At 37.1% G+C, this 18,739-nt stretch overlaps 1 protein-coding gene and 1 non-coding gene across 6 annotated transcripts in view; both read left to right on the top strand.

Annotated features, from left to right (window-relative positions):
* Positions 1-18,739, top strand: part of Mob2 (MOB kinase activator 2) — a 446,746-nt gene that overhangs the window by 220,398 nt on the left and 207,609 nt on the right. The gene's annotated exons all lie outside the window — the stretch shown is intronic.
* Positions 11,208-11,281, top strand: TRNAS-GCU (transfer RNA serine (anticodon GCU)). The gene has a single exon. It is a non-coding gene; the product is annotated as a tRNA-Ser (tRNA).

Raw genomic sequence — 18,739 nt, 5'->3', positions numbered from 1 at the left:
TGTCAGAGAGATCATAACAATGTTATGGTTACCAAATGACGTAGCCTAACTGCAGAATTCTTTTTTTTTTTTTTTTTTTTTTTTCATACTCTGATAAAACTGGTTTGAAAAATATAAGTACCCTTTTTATACTTTTATCAGATACTTAAGTTCTGATAGGTCTTGTTGTGGTACCTTGTAACTTTTGTCCAATTGTGAGTTCATTTTCTTATAAAATTTTAGAAATTTAGAGCCTGCATTTTCTGATAACATTTGTGGTCGTTCACGTACATATACCCTTAATAATAATAATAATAATAATAATAATAATAATAATAATAATAATAATAATAATAATTCGTGGCGCTACAGCCCTTTAAGGATCCAGACCGACCAGCCGGCTGCTGACCTCATGTCTATATGCTGAAGCAGAGGTGGACGATCATCCACCCAGAATGGTGGTATCGTATGGTTAGCACGATGACCCCCACAGCCGTTATAACTGGTTTTCGTAACCAGATTTCGCTACCTATCGTAGCTCCCAAAGTGCATCACGATGCTGGGTGGGCACCGGTCCCATACACTAGCCGAAATTTTATGACTAAATTTCTTTCTCTATGAGGGGTCTAACTAGCGCGCATTCCGTAACGCGAGTCCTAGGCAGGATGCCTTTGACCACGGCACGGTACGATAATTATTTAATACCCCTTAAAGGGCAGAGGTTGTACAGATGGCAACGCGAGGTACAATACATTGAAATCTATTTCTGTGACCGTCCTGTCTTGTCTCCTCTAGATTGCAATACAGTAGATAACAGCCATTCTAGGTTAAATCAATAGCCGAAAGTTCCCTTATTCAGCACAGAAAAAAAAAAAAAATGTTACGATCATTAGGACCAAATTTATGGCAAATCGTTCGTTCCTCATAATTTCTACGTACCGTATGTCTTGTTCTGTCTCCGTTAGAGAGGTCTGTCATCTCAAGTGGCGTTTGCCTACAGAAATATTTTTCGTGGGCGAGTTACGGCCGATGCAGCTTTCTGGTTCAGGGACGGGCTTGTTTATGTGCTATTAATCCGCGACAGCAACTCGGCCTTACGGATCTTCTGAAGTAGATCTTTATCGCTGCCTTCTATTGAGTTTCAAGTCTCAAACCTCGAACCTCATAGCGATTATAGAAGTCATTGAGGGCTACGAGGGCTACTAGTTAGGCTAATGCATTTAGGCTCCTTAGTAAACATAATCTGCCTTACCACTGAAAAGCCAAAAAGAAAAGAAACGGTGATTTATTTACTTTTCTATCTATCTATCTATCTATCTATCTATCTATCTATCTATCTATCTATCTATCTATCTATCTATCTATCTATCTATCTATCTATCTATCTATCTATCTATCTATCTATCTATCTATCTATCTATCTATCTATCTATCTATCTATCTATCTATCTATCTATCTATCTATCTATCTATCTATCTATCTATCTATCTATCTATCTATCTATCTATTTACGTACCTAATTCATCCATTGGTTGCCATATTTGTTTAATCGTTTTATATGTGCATACCCATTTAAGCTGTTGTGAAAAATATTTCATTTAGACCGAAAGTGTTAATTTAGTTTGCGTTATATTATTTGTAGTTATTTTTTTCTTTTCTTTCTTGTTTTTCTAATCGCTTCCTTTCTTTTACTCTCCTATTCTCTGCCTTCATTCTGTTTATTTCTCCCGTCTTATTTATGTCTCCATTAATTAACATGATCGTGTGATGTTGCTCAATACTAAAAGCATACTTGTCCATCCCGGTACTTCTGTTCAGGCGTTGAAATATATTTGCTAATACGCGTACTAGCTCACAGCATACAAAGTCCAACAGTCTGTTCTTTACTTATGTAACTTGTTTGTTTGTTCCTCATTTTTAATGAAAAACTTGGGAGTTTGCGGTGCCGACATTGTTGTGAAGTAACTCCATAGTTCTCTTCAACCTTCCAATGTAAACAAACTCAGGGTCTCGAGCTCCGACGAAAGAAGTCTCTCCGTACGATACGGTTTTGTTCAATATTTTCTTTTTGCGACATTGTAGTTCAGCAGTGTTTTTCTGATATATATCAAGAGTTTTATTTCGGAATTTTACCTGAAATTAAATTTATTATTACCTTTTTAACGTGAAACTTTTAATCTGAAATCTATACGGTTAAAATTACCGCATTTTCTTATAACAAGATAACGTCGCCTTTATTACGCACAATATATTTAACTTTATTTCAATCGGTAATTATGTATGGAATTGTAGGATGGGGTAGCTCATTTAAATCCAATTTTAATCCACTTTATTTATTACAGAAGAAAATAATTAAAATTTGTCTTCATAAACCTATTGATTTTCCATCTCATAATTTGTTTTTAGACTTTAATGTACTTAACGTAAGACAAATTTATTATATTGTATTAATAAAATTCATATATAAAAATCGAAATAATTTTGAATTGTATTCTCATAGTTATGAAACAAAAGGTATGAATTCTTTAATATTGTTTGAACCAAAATGCAACACTGTTACAGTATTTAATCATAGTACTAATTTAGGCCCAAGAATATATAACAAATTTATATTTAAATATCCTAATCTTGTCAATTCTGATAGTTCTAGTATTAAATTTAAAAAGTTATGTATGGATTTTATAAAAATTGAAAATTGTAAATTTAAATTTATATACTATAATTGCATAGCAGACATGAGACAAATTGTATTGTATAATTATTAATTTCAATTCAGGAATCCGCCCCTGAGCACGAGTTCTACTCTTTCAGGGGCGAGCTAAAGTTTTTTCTGTATATATTATATTTTATGTTACAATTGTTAGCAAAATAATAAATAAATAAATAAATAAATAAATAAATCGGCACTGGTGAGGATCGCAAAGAAAACAGCAGTATATTAATAAACATTAAATATTTTCAACATATGACATCACGTGTTCTCATTTGCTTAGGAACGGCGAGTGAGGAGTGACGTCACAGACTATAACAATAATCGACGAGTCCATTTTAGGAAATGAGAGTATGGTACTTTATGCTTTTATGCATTAATAAAGTGAACTAACCTCTAAAGTGGACGAACCCATCATGCATGCAAATGTAGCAGCCTCGATGATACAAACTAATTAGTACCACAACAACACACTGAGATAAACGTTTCACATAATGTTGTTGTTGTTTTCTAATGCCAGGCGTTTGACAATAAAGTCATTTGACCTCTTGCACTCCAATATTTTTCAAAGATATTATCATGGTCAGCCACTGAATTACAGATTTTGAGGTGTTACGAATCCATTTCTTGGTTTGAATTGCACAATGGGCAGTTAGGGGACTGATATATAACGTAAAGATTCTATGAATCATCTGTCACTTTTTTTTAAACCTAACAGACGTGTTCAGGATGTGGTATCGATACTTCGTTATCTGTGTTTCCTTTATAATCCAATTTCAAGATTTAGATATTCTGATAGCCTTCTTCTTCTTCACCTTTATGAGAATTACGAGCCTGAAACTAGATATAAACAAATGGTATAATTCTTTGTCCAACATTCAGTGTTCAGTGGCGTATTAGAAAATTCAGAAGCTCCTACCTGCAGTCAACATTTGTGGCTCTTTGACTCTTTAACACACAAAGTTGCTCAACAGGAGTTGCGCAGAACGCAAGTATTCCACAAGTGGTCGCTAGGGGTTTTGTCAGAAATTGTAATTAAAACAGAAAACGCCGGTTTTAAACTTCGCCTCCCGTTGTTAGCGCTCACAGGCGTAGGTAGTAACCAAACAACGAAGTTTTGTAGAAAACTGTTGTAGGCTATACCTTTATTCAAATTGCTTTGAATGTACAATCAGAAATGTGGATTTTTATGTTATACATAGATAGCATTAATTCTTGCCAAAATATCGCCTATTCAACCGACGCTAGATAATAGTAATAATAATAATAATAATAATAATAATAATAATAATAATAATAATAATAATAATAATAATTTGCCAGAAAATATAATACAAAAAAATTATAATTGTACAAAATCCTGGCACTTGTGAAAGAGAGTGATCTCGTACACAGGGGAGGATTCGATACATAATAAAGTTACATGCATAAATTACAATAAAATAACATCTAAAAAAATTAATATCTACTCATAAGTATAACAAATTGCTTACATATATTTTTAAATCTGAAACTGTTGGAGTTAATTCTTAGAGTGTTGTTAAACAACTGATTTCACTCAGCTACAGGAAATCGAACCCGAATTGTCTACTTCGCAGCCAGAAATGCAAATACCTCTTTAATTAAAAATTTAAAATACAATTTAAAAGTGTGATCCCTAAACTCGCTAAGTCCATTTGGCCATTTTTATGATTTGTACATATAATATATGATTTTTTTAGACCTCTATCATATTTTAAGCTTGTTTTCTTCCAGAACAACGCTAATCCTAGTCTAAAAGTTTGGGTTATTGTGCATGTCACTTGAAAACTCGCTCAATCCGTAGACTGGTAGATAATAAAAACTGGCCCAGTCCTTTCATAAAAATGGACTGAACGCCTTTTGGGAGCACACTCTTCAATTGATTGCTTGGAATTTAATAAAATTGCATATTTCATTTGTTTAACTTTCTTATCTTGTTTAGGCCTATGTATGAAATAATTTTAATTAAATAGTTCACTGATTAGTCTTTGTTTTTGTAACATTCGTTTATTTCCTTTACTTATTTATGTATTGTGTACTTTTTATGGTAAAGCATGACACAGTTGGAATCTTTAATTTCTGTAGAAGTCTAGAATAGTTCCTTTGTATGTATGTATTTGTGGCTGTAGGCTGGAGGCACACAGAGGTTCTATGTGCAGGACACGGAACGACCGGTTATCTGTTGGTATGGGAACGATGGGCTATTGATCACTACTCCATATCCAAATATAGCGTGCCTGCCTTGCATTTGGGAAGGAAAAGGTAATACCCGGCCGTCAGACGGTCACACAACGTCTTACAGCATACATGGAGACAGCTGCGCAAACTCTCAGCTTGGAAAATAGATGGAAGGTAGTCACTTTCCCCTGGGAAACAAGCATCAGGACCCACTAATTGGAGACTAGGTGGTTCCAGAACCGAATAGCGTATGGAAGTGATTAGAAACTTCATCTTCCGGGATTAGGAATCTCGTCGCCTGTGCAGCCAGTTGGATCTGACACCGGTTTGAGAAGTGGTTTTCCGGATAGATTATAACGCTCTGAGATACACACACTGCTTGATTGTGAACTAATTGGCATCTGAAATTTTCTGTCAAGCCCGTTTTCTTGTTACTAAATACGTTCGATTCAGTTGTAAACATCCCTTGCATCCTCCTGATCGCATACACTTTTTGGAATTTACTGGCCTATTTACCTCAGTTATTACAAGAACGGTTCATTGTTGTAAATCAATAGGCCCAGGGGCGGCTTGCCCATAAGAGCTGCGGAGCTGCAGCACTCCCTGCTTTGTCAAGAAAATAAAAATAATTTTAATTTTAATTTGTATAATAATTTTTTATAGCTTTTGTTAAGTAAGTAGCTTTATATTTCATCTGGCCGGGAATATGTACTATTATCTGATGCATAATATTTTTGCGCATCGACTGTACTGGAATTGACACTGCATTCAAAGTCGTCCTGTGATCTGCAGGGTGGGACAGCTCATAGAGAGTGTCTTGCATGGTCAGGGGGTAGAGAGGTGAAGGGAAGCAGAGGGAAACTGCCGCTGTTTAAAACCCATATTTCGCTACAGTGGCTTGCAGAGCCAGGCTACAAGGGAAGATCTTTCCTCCCCTCCCACACAGCTATTGTAATGCTGCGTCAAATGGATTGTCTATTCCCTTGAAACTTAATGACAAAATTTTTATTTTCTCTTCACATACTTATTGTTGTAGAATCTTATCGAGTTAATGTAACGAAATTAATATCCTCTTTTGCCTTATTATATATCCAGCCTCCTTAACTCAAAATGTTTGCGCGAGTAGAATCCTTTTGATATAGCATGTAAAATACGAAAGAGACTTCTTTTCCAGTTTTAGAAAATTGTTGACCATCAGTATATCCGAGTGTTGCTTTGGTGTGACATATTAGTACCGTAACTTAACCAGTGCAAATGTGAAAGCATGAGTGTGTGTGAATTACAGAATATTATTTTTTCTCAACTTTCCCTTGCTGAGAAGAATGAAATGAAATTTGTATATACCAAAATCTACTGCAGCGCCCCCAATCCACAAGTTCACGAGCCGCCACTGATACATTAACTGATTCCTTTATAGGCCTATAATAGGCTTATAAAGGAATCAGTTAATATAATGTGTCAATGTAGGGAAGCATCTCTTGGAGGGCTGAAATCAATTCTTATAAAAGGATCAGCATATGGCAAGGTAGGGCAAATCTGACCCCGGGTTCCAGAATCGTCATAAAGTCACATGTCTTCTTTCTCCCTTCACCACGCCTATAGTGAGGGTCACGTAACAACAGTTCCTAAACAGCAAATATTGCCGTCTTGTCAGTGTTGCCAACTGTTACCAGATATGACACTATCCTACGTACTGAATGACTTATTTACTTACCGTACTTTACCTTTATGTTGGAAGGTTATTCTGAATAATTCAATAATTTGAGACAGCCATTCGTCCGTGCTGGTTTGGAGACAATTCCCCCGACTTCTCTACTGTATTGTATTAGTAAAACTAGATCAATTATCACATTAAAAGCAGGCGATGTTATAGCCCAGTGGTAGTGCATTCACCTGCAGATCGAGAGGTTCCCTGTTGAAACCCGAGTGTCGTTTAATTTTTATAACTTCATTTAATTCTTAATTGTGTCATGCAGTTATCAATAAAATAATTGTTGGAAGCAATTTATTTTAATTTCTGTGCACGTTTCTTAACAGAAAACGGTCATTTTCTTTTAAATTGGCATTGTTTCAACCGCTTTATTGATCGGTTGCGATTGATACTGTGTGACATCTGGTGGGAAACAATTATTGACAATAGGCGCAAAAGATCGGAAATCGTTGTGCAAAATACTTTGCGCACGCTGCTGTGTATCAGTCAATTTTAACACGCTTACGTAACGTTAAAAGACACTTTCAAAAAATGGATTTCTAAAAAAGTTATTTATGGATTATGCCAAAATGTTACCGTTTACGCTATAAACAAGAAACTTCTATTTGTATAAGGCTTACATAATACTTAATTTTTGTCGCCTTTGCCATTAAACATGGTTAAATTATTTAGGTTTTCCCATGACTCAAGTAGGTAGGGAGTTTGGCACGGTTGTTACACTGCTTTTATAGACTCAGCTTCCTTATGAAACAAGAGGAGCATTATAATGGCACTTGCCAACTATTTTTGCTCCTTTTTTTCTAATTATTTCGCTAAGAACTCACTTGCTGTCCTATTGAAAACGAGTGAAGTTGGGATGACATGAAGTACGTCATCTCGCGTGTTCGGGTATGGCTGTGTTGCATTTTATTTAAGTGAAAATAACATTTTACTTGTAAATTTAATAATTTGAGAATAGAGTGAACACAGCGAAAATAATGGCGACATTTGAACATTTTGTTCAACAAATAAACATTTTATTCTACGTTCGTATTTAAAAAGAAATTGTTGCCAGGAAATCAAAGCTCTTGATGATGATGATGATGATGATGATGATGATGATGATGATGATATCATCATCATCATCATCATCATCATCATCATCAAACCGTGCCTATCCATTGATTCTTTTTGCCATTAATATTCCAGATTAACAGTTAAATACGTGGAACGTTGGTTTCGGTCATTCTCTGAACGTTTCTTTTGTTGGTGTTAATCATGTCACTTCCGGTAGTGTTGAAGAGAAGGCCTCATGACCTTAACTCTGCCACAATAAATAAATAAAACCTCTATTTATGAATAAATACGTACATAGCCTATAATACGGATGTTACGGATTGCATCTTGCAAATTATGAAAGAGTTCTAAAAAATTGTATCATTGCCCATGATTTTGCTTCCATTTCATTGTGAATATAAACTCGTCATTTTAAGGCTTTTTTTTTTTTTTCAAGAAATGTATATCTTTATTCATGTCATTATTTATGCTTAGGTACACAAGTGAGTCAATAAGTAGGCCTAACTTACAAATCTAAGTAACGACCTACATTTTTTAATGAGGCGCCTGAATCTATCACTGCTATATGACAGTATTACCCAGATCTCAAGGTGATCGATTTGGGCAGAAGCGGAACAAAGAAGCAGCAGTTGCAAGATGACTGCATCTCTGCACGAGTGTAATTACTATTGTGGGTTAGGATTCTGTTGTTCGATTTTTCTGGGCTAAAGGTCTGTTAGCAAAGGGTGTCATAAAGAAATGTTGCACGTGTATTATGAGCATTGCTTGTCACGTCAAGCTGTCTGTATTTTGGTGCAGAAGTTCTCTGAAGAGTGGACAAGTATCGAACAGTGGAGATTATCACAGAGGCAAATGTGCAACAAATGGCGACTTGATCCAAGCATAAGCAGACGTATGTGTTTGAGTTCCCTCTTTAAACCCTACAGTTTAGTATGCATGTCGTTAAAATATCTCGTTTCCGTAACGCGATTTCCCCTTGTTGGCCACTGCAACACACGTCACATAAGATAACGTTGCTCACACAACAATCGCTTATCACTATGTACCGCTACAGGATAATAGAATTATTAACTAATACGCAGATAAGGCTGTAACAGAGAGGGAAATGGAATGAATTTAGTTTCAAAATAACTAGTACATTAATTTTATAGTTGTTGGTCGTCTTCAGTGTTGCCAATTCAGCGGTTTTCCCGCTAAATCTAGCTTTTTTTGATAACTATCTCGCGGGTAAAATTATATTATCCCGCTTAGCGGGAATACTAGCGGTTTTTAATCTTTAAAATTTCTGAAATGAAATTCATATTAGCATTATAAGCGGCTTTCATAATTACATTTAATTTGTTCAATGTGTGTTCTGTGAAATAATGGATGTGTTAATGTAGTGATAATTCCATATTATGTATGTTACCGTTAAAACCCAAAATCCGTCAAAACCAGTTTCAGCTAGTAAAAACTAGTTTAAGCAAATGAAGATAGAAAGTGAGTTTTCGTATAGGCTAATCTAGAACCAATGTCAGATTAGGTCTGGTTTGTTTAGGTTTTTGTTTCGTAAAAGCCTAAAAAGAACCTACACAAACCAAACCTAACCTGTCATTGATTCTAGATCTTACGAAAATTCGCTTTCTATCTATCTATATTTTAAAATTACTTTTTACTAGTTGAAACTGGTTTTGTCGGATTTTTGGGTTTTAACGGTGACATATATAGTCCAATAAGAATTTAAATATGTTGTGTCTGTGATAAAGTGTTCAAAATTGCTTTATAGCGCCACATTGGCAATGAAAAAAGTATGCAATATTCGTTGCATTGGCTGGCGGATGTCGTTACATTGGCGGGTGGATGCTCTGTCTTGACAATTATTATTATTATTATTATTATTATTATTATTATTATACATTAAAATCTAGACATATTTGCTAGAAAATCGCGGGTTTTCGAAAGTCATCTAGCGAGATTATACGAACAACTGTTGGCAACACTGGTCGTCTTAACCAGAATGCGCGTGGTCTAGGTTTAGAGTGCATCCCGAATGTATCTCAAGCCATCTTCATTTGAATAACTCCACTAACGATGTAGATCATGAAATTCTGGTTATGTTGATGGCAGTTACTCTTGAAAGCACGGGTTGAGATACCGAGTTTTACATCCATATAAAACTCAAGGAAAGGTAGTCTTAAATATTGTCATTGCTCCTCCAGAAGAGAGGTAAAACGATAAAATATACATAACAGAATCTTAGCAAGCATTTCTTCGGAATATTGCGATCTTTATTAAAAAGAGCCCCGACTCTTCTTGCCTGTCCAAGATTCTGAAGTTTATTGTCGTAATACTATAAACTGGTACTGGCATAACAGAATGCAATAAGGTCAAGGAAGCGTGTTGTGCTGGTACATTGCCAATGTTCCATACTCAGACATTGACCGTGTTCTCGAAAATGAAGCAGCCAAAATTAACCCGATGTATTAATTTCTGATACTTCCAAATTTTTGTGTAGGATTAGCTCCGTGAGATGGACGTGAAGTACCGGTACACGTCTTGAAAGCGCCGTACTGTTTCGTGGGCTTATCGTTGTGCTGAGATTGGATATACACGATTTATAGGCATTTATACAGAAGAGTAGGCCCGAGTGTGTAGCTTGGACTTCTTCCATTGCTGGTAAAGTATACAGGGTGAACTGTAAGTAATGTCATTAATTTCGGGATGATTTTCTTTGATATATTTCAAACTGAAATATTTTAATACATTTTTTGCCATCTTTTGGAGATAAACTGTTTCGTATGAAACATTTCATAGCTTGTTTTGGGGAAGCCATTGATTTAATTCCCAGTACGCTCAGTCAATAAGAGAGCAGTGTATTATGATAATAAATTATTGAAAGAATTTTAGTTTTATCGTTTAAATATGCGGCCGGGTAGCTCAGTTGGTAGAGCAGCTGGCTACAGACTGGAAGGTCCGGGGTTCGATCCCAGGTGGTGACAGAATTTTTTCTCGTTGCCAAACTTTCAGAACGGCCCCGAGGTTCACTCAGCCTCCTATAAAATTGAGTACCGGGTCTTTTCTCGGGGGTAAAAGGCGGTCAGAGCGTGGTGCCGACCACACCACCTCATTCTAGTGCCGAGGTCATGGAAAGCATGGGGCTCTATCTCCATGCCCCCAAGTGCCTTCATAGCATTGTACGGGGATACCTTTACCTTTACCTTTTATATCCAGAAATTTTATCCAAACAAATGTAACGTTTCGTTCTGCAAATGGATTTTACAATGAATAATTTCAAGGAAAAATTGTTCCGGGGGCGTGTATCGATCCCGGGTCCCTTCGCTTAGCGCATGAACGCTCTACCGACTGAGCTACTCCAGGAACCATACACGACACCGTGGCCTACCTGAAAGCCAGATTTGCATAATACATTCGTTACTGGAGGTACGTTAACAGAAAGCCACAATTTAAGTCACACAGTATTTGTGTGCACTCATAGTTGAGTTCTGGCGTCTTGTCAGCTCATTTGAGTTGTGTGGATACAAAGGAAAAATTGTGACGGTGTCGTGTATGGTTCCTGGGGTAGCTCAGTCGGTAGAGCGTTCGCGCGCTAAGCGAAGGGTCCCGGGATCGATACCCGGCCCCGGAATAATTTTTCCTTGAAATTATTCAAACCTGCTTTACAGGGAGCTTTTACCTGAAAGCCAGATTTGGATTTTACAATGTTAACATTTGTTTGGATCAAATTTTTGCACATTTAAAGGTGAAAACTAAAATTATTTCAAACATTTATTAACACAATACACTGCTCTCTTAAATTGACTGAGCATATTGGGAATTAAATCACTTGCTTCCCCAAAACACGCTATGAAATGTTTCGTATAAAACAATTTTTATCTCGAAAACGAAGCAAAAACGAGCAAAATTGTATGAAACTTTTTTGTTTGAAATAACGGTATCTCAAAGAATAACCCCCTAGCATCCTACTCTCTGCGGTATTCTAGTAATACGATGTCACCACGTGTCTCGAGGTTCCGTATACGATTCCACTTAAATGTTTCGCGTTAAAATGATTTCGAAGTCAGTATGAAGAAGGAAAGGGCATTATTTAAATAGCACGAAAGTATTTCTTTCTTGTAGAATTATAAATGTTCTTTCCGGGAATAGGAATTTCAGTATCTTAACTTAGCATTCCAACGTCATATCACTGAAATAGTATACTACGATACAAGGTTGAGAAGCGCTTTTACAAAATCGAGGAAAATTTTGGAAAACGAGCTGAGCATATTTTTAAAATTACAAATACAATATATTTTGCATTGAAAATTTAGAGCAATATTATTCCAAAGCTTTCACAAAACTGCACTGTAATGGTAACTAAGTAACAATAAGTGCACTGTAATGGATCTATTTCAGTATAGTTTTGTGTTATGAAAAGTGGTTTCCTTAGCAACAAGTTTCCGTGTGGAAATCCTAACATTCAAGGCCAGTAAAAACACGATCGTGCAAAAATTAATTTTGCAATGTATTTTTTCAGGGTTTTCTCTGTCGCAATAAAATTTCATTTATTTGGAAAAAAAAAAAAAACTCATTATATATTTTTGATGTCGCAACATTTAGCTGGACTATTAGAGCGTTGATTTCCCCATTTGAATACTCGGATTCAAACTCTGGTGAATGCAAGTTGAATTTTTCGCTTCATCATCTAGGTTTGATTAGGAAAACGTCATGGCAGCAAAGAGGTCTGCAGTTCGACGACTGGGTCATGATGAACTGATGAGCAATCAAGTACGTGTCATCCAAAAAAGAAATAGTACTCCTATCGTTGCTAATGAGGCAGAGATCTCACGGTTGGTGTGTCCGCTTTCCACTCCAGTTCAAATCCTGGCGAGGTCAGGCTGCCGTAAAATATTTGATGAACGAAATCGGAGCAGAGCAGGCGGATTTATTTCGATATCTCCATTTCCCTGCAAACACTTTCACACTTGTTAGCGGTGCAGAAAGTAAGTGGAGGATACAATTGCAGCGTAACATCCCGAGGACAACAACTAGGGATGCCACTCCCACGTGACAGACAGGCAACAAGGGGCTCTGAAATTAACACCACTGACTGAAATAGGAGGGAAAGAGAAAGTAGGTAAGGAGGAGGAGGTTTCAGTGTAACTTTGTGCAATACCTACATTTCTTGTTTTACTTAAGGGGAGGAGATAGTGTAATTTGAAATTTTTGATGCACAAATTTAATTCAAAAGTAAGTTACTTTTCGACGTCGCCATAACCTCTTTAAGATTTAAGATGTACACTTATACTCATAAGGATATGGGGTTTATTGGATTTAGTTTAAATGTTGAATATGTCCGCCATTTTGTTCTTAACAAGCAACAATCTTTCTTCTATATTGTGAACAGCATTTACTAATAGATCTGGTGGAATATCTTCAATTTGTTACGAAATTGCATATTTTAGTTCGTCGGTAGTCATAGTCTGTCTTTTAAATAACCCCATAGCCAAAAATCTGTTAGATTGAAATCAGGCGAACGCGCTGGCCAGGTATTAGGTATGCCGTTTGTTAAACTTCTTTTACGTTCATAACAACACTGAACAAGACTAATTTGATCTTGTAAAGTCAAAACCATTTTAAAACACAGTCAATGATAGTGATTTAAAAATTCAATACGAAGTAAATTTACTTTTGACACATTGAAGCCGGATGGTCTATGGCGAGTCCTCGGCATCACTTCATTTCCCCCTTTGATTTGATTACCTGGTTGAGTTTTTCCGAGGTTTTCCCCAACCAAAAGGCAAATGCCGGGTAATCTTTTGGCGAATCCTCGGACCTCACCTCATCATTGTAGAAAATTACTACATTGTAGAACTGTAAAAATTGTGAAATATTGTAAAAATGTGTAAAAATGTAATTGTAATATTGTAAAATTTTGACTTGTTCCACATCTTAAAGCTTCATTGCTCATGTAAGATCTATGGAAGATAATAAATGAATAAATATAAACAGAACTTGTTACCGTGTTAACCAAAACAAATGAGTGTGATAAATGAACAAATTAGAGAAACTTTCAGGGCTGAAATAGCTATAGAGTTAATGAATTTTGTTGATAGGTCAAATTTCCTGCAGAATATAACAAAGGTAGGCGTACTAGGTATTGTTCTCTTCGCACCAATCATTAAACCTATAACTTCAATGGACGATAAATAGTATTTCTCCTTGAAGTACGGTATTGATGGTTCATAGATTACGTACTGAAGGGTTAAAAGATTTTCTTTTTAAATTTACTGGTTTTTCACCATATTTAATTAACCATCTTCTCTCCTGAATTTCTTTCTTTATTTTATTTTTTTTTTCGTGGCACATACAGGGCCTTCATCAGTGATTCTAGTGATAACCAATGTAACTGTCTATTGCCCCATCTCTCCTCATTGTGATGTGTACACCTGACCCTGTATGTAACTTGACACACAGTCCTGAAGAATAGCCCTAGGTAAAGGATTCAAGAAAGAGGTTCTCCGTTTCGTCCTTTATAATGCTAGTACTGATAGGGCGGGGGAAAAGTAATGTTTAACAGGAGTGAGAAAGTTGTTTATTACAAGAACAAGAAAGTACGAAATTATGGAGAAAGGAAACAAGTTAAGAGGAATAAAAAGATGGACAAATAGAAAATAATACAAGTCGTGTATATTAGATTGAAATTTCGGGAGTGTGTAATGTTGACGAGAAAGTTAATTGGAGCGACTGCTGGTGATAGTCGGTACACGATGCAGTGTAACGGAATCACGAATTGCTGAGCGGTCGTAGGTGTGCCTGCGGGTAAGACAACACGTGTCGTGATCGCCCGTGTTGGATGTGTTCATATGAGTAATTTTCAGTTTACTGGACGATATTTGCGTGGCGTAACGAAAGTAGGAAAGCCGTCATATGAAAAATATGCTATTTTCTTCTAATAAATGGCTGCGTACGTCCGTGGAAGCGAATTTATTACACCTGACATACGAGATAATGAATGGGGTCGCCAGTCTGATTGTTTTTACCGCTCGGGTTACAGGATGACGACAAGTAAGCGAGAATATTCTGCCGTTTTCCCTATAGCTGCGTTTGAGATATGGCCTAGTTTCAATACGACGCTTTTCAAATTTTCACTTTATGACGCGGAGTTATTGTGATGGTTCAGAAAAACTATTTCGAAATTTTACGAAAATATTCGTTTTCAGCATCGTAGATATCGAAAAAGTGGTGTTTATTCTTCTTAATTGGATGTCATATTAAGAAATTTATTACACTTCAAAATACAGCCTAATCAGTTTTGGAAGACATACTTACTTACTGGCTTTTAAGGAACCCGGAGGTTCATTGCCGCCCTCACATAAAAGCCCACCATTGGTCCCTATCCTGAGCAAGATTAATCCAGTCTCTACCATCATATCCCACCTCCCTCAAATCCGTTTTAATATATTTACGTCTCGGACTCCCCAAAGGTCTTTTTCCCTCCTGCCTCCCAACCTTTCATGTGATATCTAGGTAACTGATCAAAAGTGTATTCCAATTCCTCATAGAAGCTATCCTTTATATGATCGTCTTTCTCTTCTGTAAGGGCATGAGCATTTATAACTACGATATCGCACCATCTAACCTTAAATACTAAATACGATAACCTGTCACTGATAAACTCGACCTTTTTTACTGCTGATTTTATTCTTTTATGAACAAAGAATCCTCTTCCTAATTGGTGATTATTGTTTCCTTCCCCATAATATAACAAGTAATCGCCTATTCGTGATATGCCATTCCCATCTAACCTAACCTCTTTTACTCGCACGAAGTCTATTCTATATCTAGCTAGTTCTTTTGCTACTAATGTTACCCCTCCTGTTCTATAAAGACTAGTTACGTTCCATGTACCAAATCTTATAACCTTATTCCTTTGCTGTGGTCGTGCCGGAGAATCAGTCCTATTCCGAGGCTGATTGTTAGGTTTCGTAACAAGCTGTTTTTTTACGGTGATGGGTTGTTAACCCTTCGCCCAACCCCCAAGCTGAAGGACCACCCCTTATCGGCTGTCCTCGACTGCTTATTCAATATATTCGCAGCTACCCTCCATATCTGGAGGCCGTCTCCTCTATCGGCAACCTGAGAACGCGCCATGCCGTGGTGATAGGGACCCACAATAACCTACATGTTTGGAAGACATAAAATAAAAAAAAAGAAATGGGAGTCGGTTAGCGTGTCTGATCGTGAAGTGAGCGCGCCCGGGTTCAAATTCTGACTGGGACAAGTTTTTTAGTTGTCTATTTAACGACGCTGTATCGACTACGCGGTTATTTAGCGTCGATGGGTTTGGTGATAGCGAGATGTTATTTAGCAAGATGAGGCCGAGGATCCGCCATAGAATACCTGACATTTACAGTTGGGAAAACCTTCGGAAAAGACTCAACCAGGTAATCAGCCCAAGCGGGAATGGAACCCACGCCCTAGCGCAATTCTGGATCGGCAGGCATGTGCCTCAGCCGACTGAGCTACGGTGGCATGGGACAAGTTACCTGATTTAGGTTTTTCAACCCAATATGAGCAAATGCTGGTTAACTTTCGGTGTTGGACCCCGGACTCATTTCACCGGCATTATCACCTTAATCTCATTCAGACGCTAAATAACCTAAGATCTTGATAAAGCGTCGTAAAATAACCTAATAAAAAATAAACATGTGACAGTAGTAGCAGGCGAGCTCTTCCGAAAATTGGGCAATCAAAGAGCAGGTGTTGAACAGTCTGGTCGCTCTCCTCGCATTTACACATGGATTCATTTACATTATTGATTTTGAACAGTTTAAAATATGTTTTAAATTTTCCATGACCTGAAATGAATTGCCTAAGCACGAAATTGGATATCACAGCTTAACCTAGAGATTATTGTAGGAAAGAATAAGTCTCTAGTTAGATAGCCGTTATTACTTCCTTGCGATTGGCCATCCCAGCGTGCTAACATGTGTTCACTTAATTTATGCTTATAAAACTGACAGAAATTTTATGATAATTATCTACGACATTCATGGAACAAGCAAGTTTGGCTAGTTGGTCTGCCCTTTCATTCCCTAATGTACCAGTGTTGCCATACTTAGCGATAAGTCGCTAAATCTAGGGAATTTTGAATCAGTCTCGGCGACAAATTTTGTAAAATACGATTAGCGACTTTTCTGCTGATTTTTATATTCTTACACTTTTTCCTTTCTTTTAAGTTAAAACATTCAACTGAAGTAATGCACTTCTTGGTTTTAGAAGAGGCATGACTGAGTCGTCTAATGATTCATACGTCAAAACCCTGATCTCGTATATTTGTGATCAGTGCTCAGGGGTGAAAGATGATTCAAATGATTCTCACGGGCTAGATCTCTCTCTCTCTCTCTCTCTCTCTCTCTCTCTCTCTCTCTCTCAATGCTACTGCTCCAACACCAATAAACGGCGGCAACTTTGATTGGCACGTGACGATTCGCGAGCTCCAGCTAATTCTTGGTTCTTCCCCGCAACGCGGAGATTTCCACTCCGAACCGACCCGAGGCAATTGAGTTTTGGAATTTTGTGCCGACAGTTCGTGTGAAGCAAATGAGACTAGTTTTTGTTGGTTTTAATATATTTTAATATATAAGATTTAAAAAAGTGTTAGATTTCACAAAAAAAAAATTCTGGTCAAACGCTTGAGTGAAAATTTCCACACTTACAATTTACCAGAAAGCGTAGTGTCAATGATTGGATCAAGTGCAGTGTATTCACAATCAGCTGTTCCCACACCTTCCACCTCAACATCACAGCCGTCAACAAAACAACCAGACTCCGCATAAGAGGGTGATGACGAGGAAATTATATTTTCCTCCGCATATGTATATTTTTCTTATTTTTATTTAGTGATATTTATTATAAATTTTTAGTGACATTTCTGGGGATTTTTTTTAACAAACTTTGGAGAGATTTAGCTATTTTTTGTTGAAAAGTTAGCGAGATTGTAGGGCGATATCTTGGCAACAGTGTAATGTACGCGAGTGCCCTCGAACCCATTTTAAACAAATATGTTTGCTGGACTTAGCAGTATTACGTCTGACATTTACGCCAATCATATGCATATTATTTATGCATGTCATCCACTAGGACACCGAGGAAGATGAAAGTATTGGGTAAAAATGAGAGAGTATTGTTTAAAAATTGTTGCATAAAATTATATTTTCCTAGTGATGAACCTTCAGTATTTTAAAGCACTAATGAAAATACTTTGAACTTCAGTCAGACTCCCCTTGTGGACTTAAAATTCGACTGACGCCACATGTTTATTCTGCGCATAACACTGTGTGCAAGTGTGAATAGTTGTTGACACATGTGTGCCACTTGATGACACGTATTTAATAATGTGGACTGAAGAAGTGAACCGATGTTTGTCAGTTGTCAGTGCAATACGCAGTTGTACGGAGTTGCTGTGACCGGTTTTATTGTAATTACTTCATTGCTCTGGGTCAGGTTTAGATTTCAGTGACTTGCTTGAGTTCGATTAGAACGATGGTTCCTGTAATATAAAGCGTCATACAACTCTAACGTTTAGGCTCTCCACACAGCCGTTCTTAAGAGGGATTAAAAGTTAATAATCTTGTTCTTCGTATTTGACCAACCAGTCAAGGATGTGTCGTTTTACCTGTTCCATCCTAGCTACTCCAAACATTTGAACAAACATAAAACATTCTTAAGTAGCAGAACTCTGGTGGCTGGTAATCTTGATGCAAGGCCATCGTCTGAGACAACTCGCACAAACACAGGTTCCTGCTGGCTAGCGAATGTAGGTTCGCTTGATTTGCAGCCGGAAAAGCTACTACTTTTTTTTTAGTTGGTTATTTAACGACGCTGTATCAACTACGAGGTTATATAGCGTCGATGAGATTGCTGATAGCAAGATGATATTCGGCGAGATGAGGCCGAGGATTCGCGATAGATTACCTGGCATTCACCTTGCGGTTGGGGAAAACCTCGGAAAAAACCCAACTAGGTAATCAGCCCAAGCAGGGATCGAACACTCGCCCGAGCGCAACTTCAGACCGGCAGGCAAGCGCCTTAACCGACTGAG

This window comes from Periplaneta americana, chromosome 2 (genome assembly GCF_040183065.1).
Source record: "Periplaneta americana isolate PAMFEO1 chromosome 2, P.americana_PAMFEO1_priV1, whole genome shotgun sequence".
In the NCBI taxonomy this organism is placed as follows: domain Eukaryota; kingdom Metazoa; phylum Arthropoda; class Insecta; order Blattodea; family Blattidae; genus Periplaneta; species Periplaneta americana.
The sequence above is the reverse complement of the archived record's forward strand: the minus strand, read 5'-3'. Positions and strand labels throughout refer to the sequence as shown.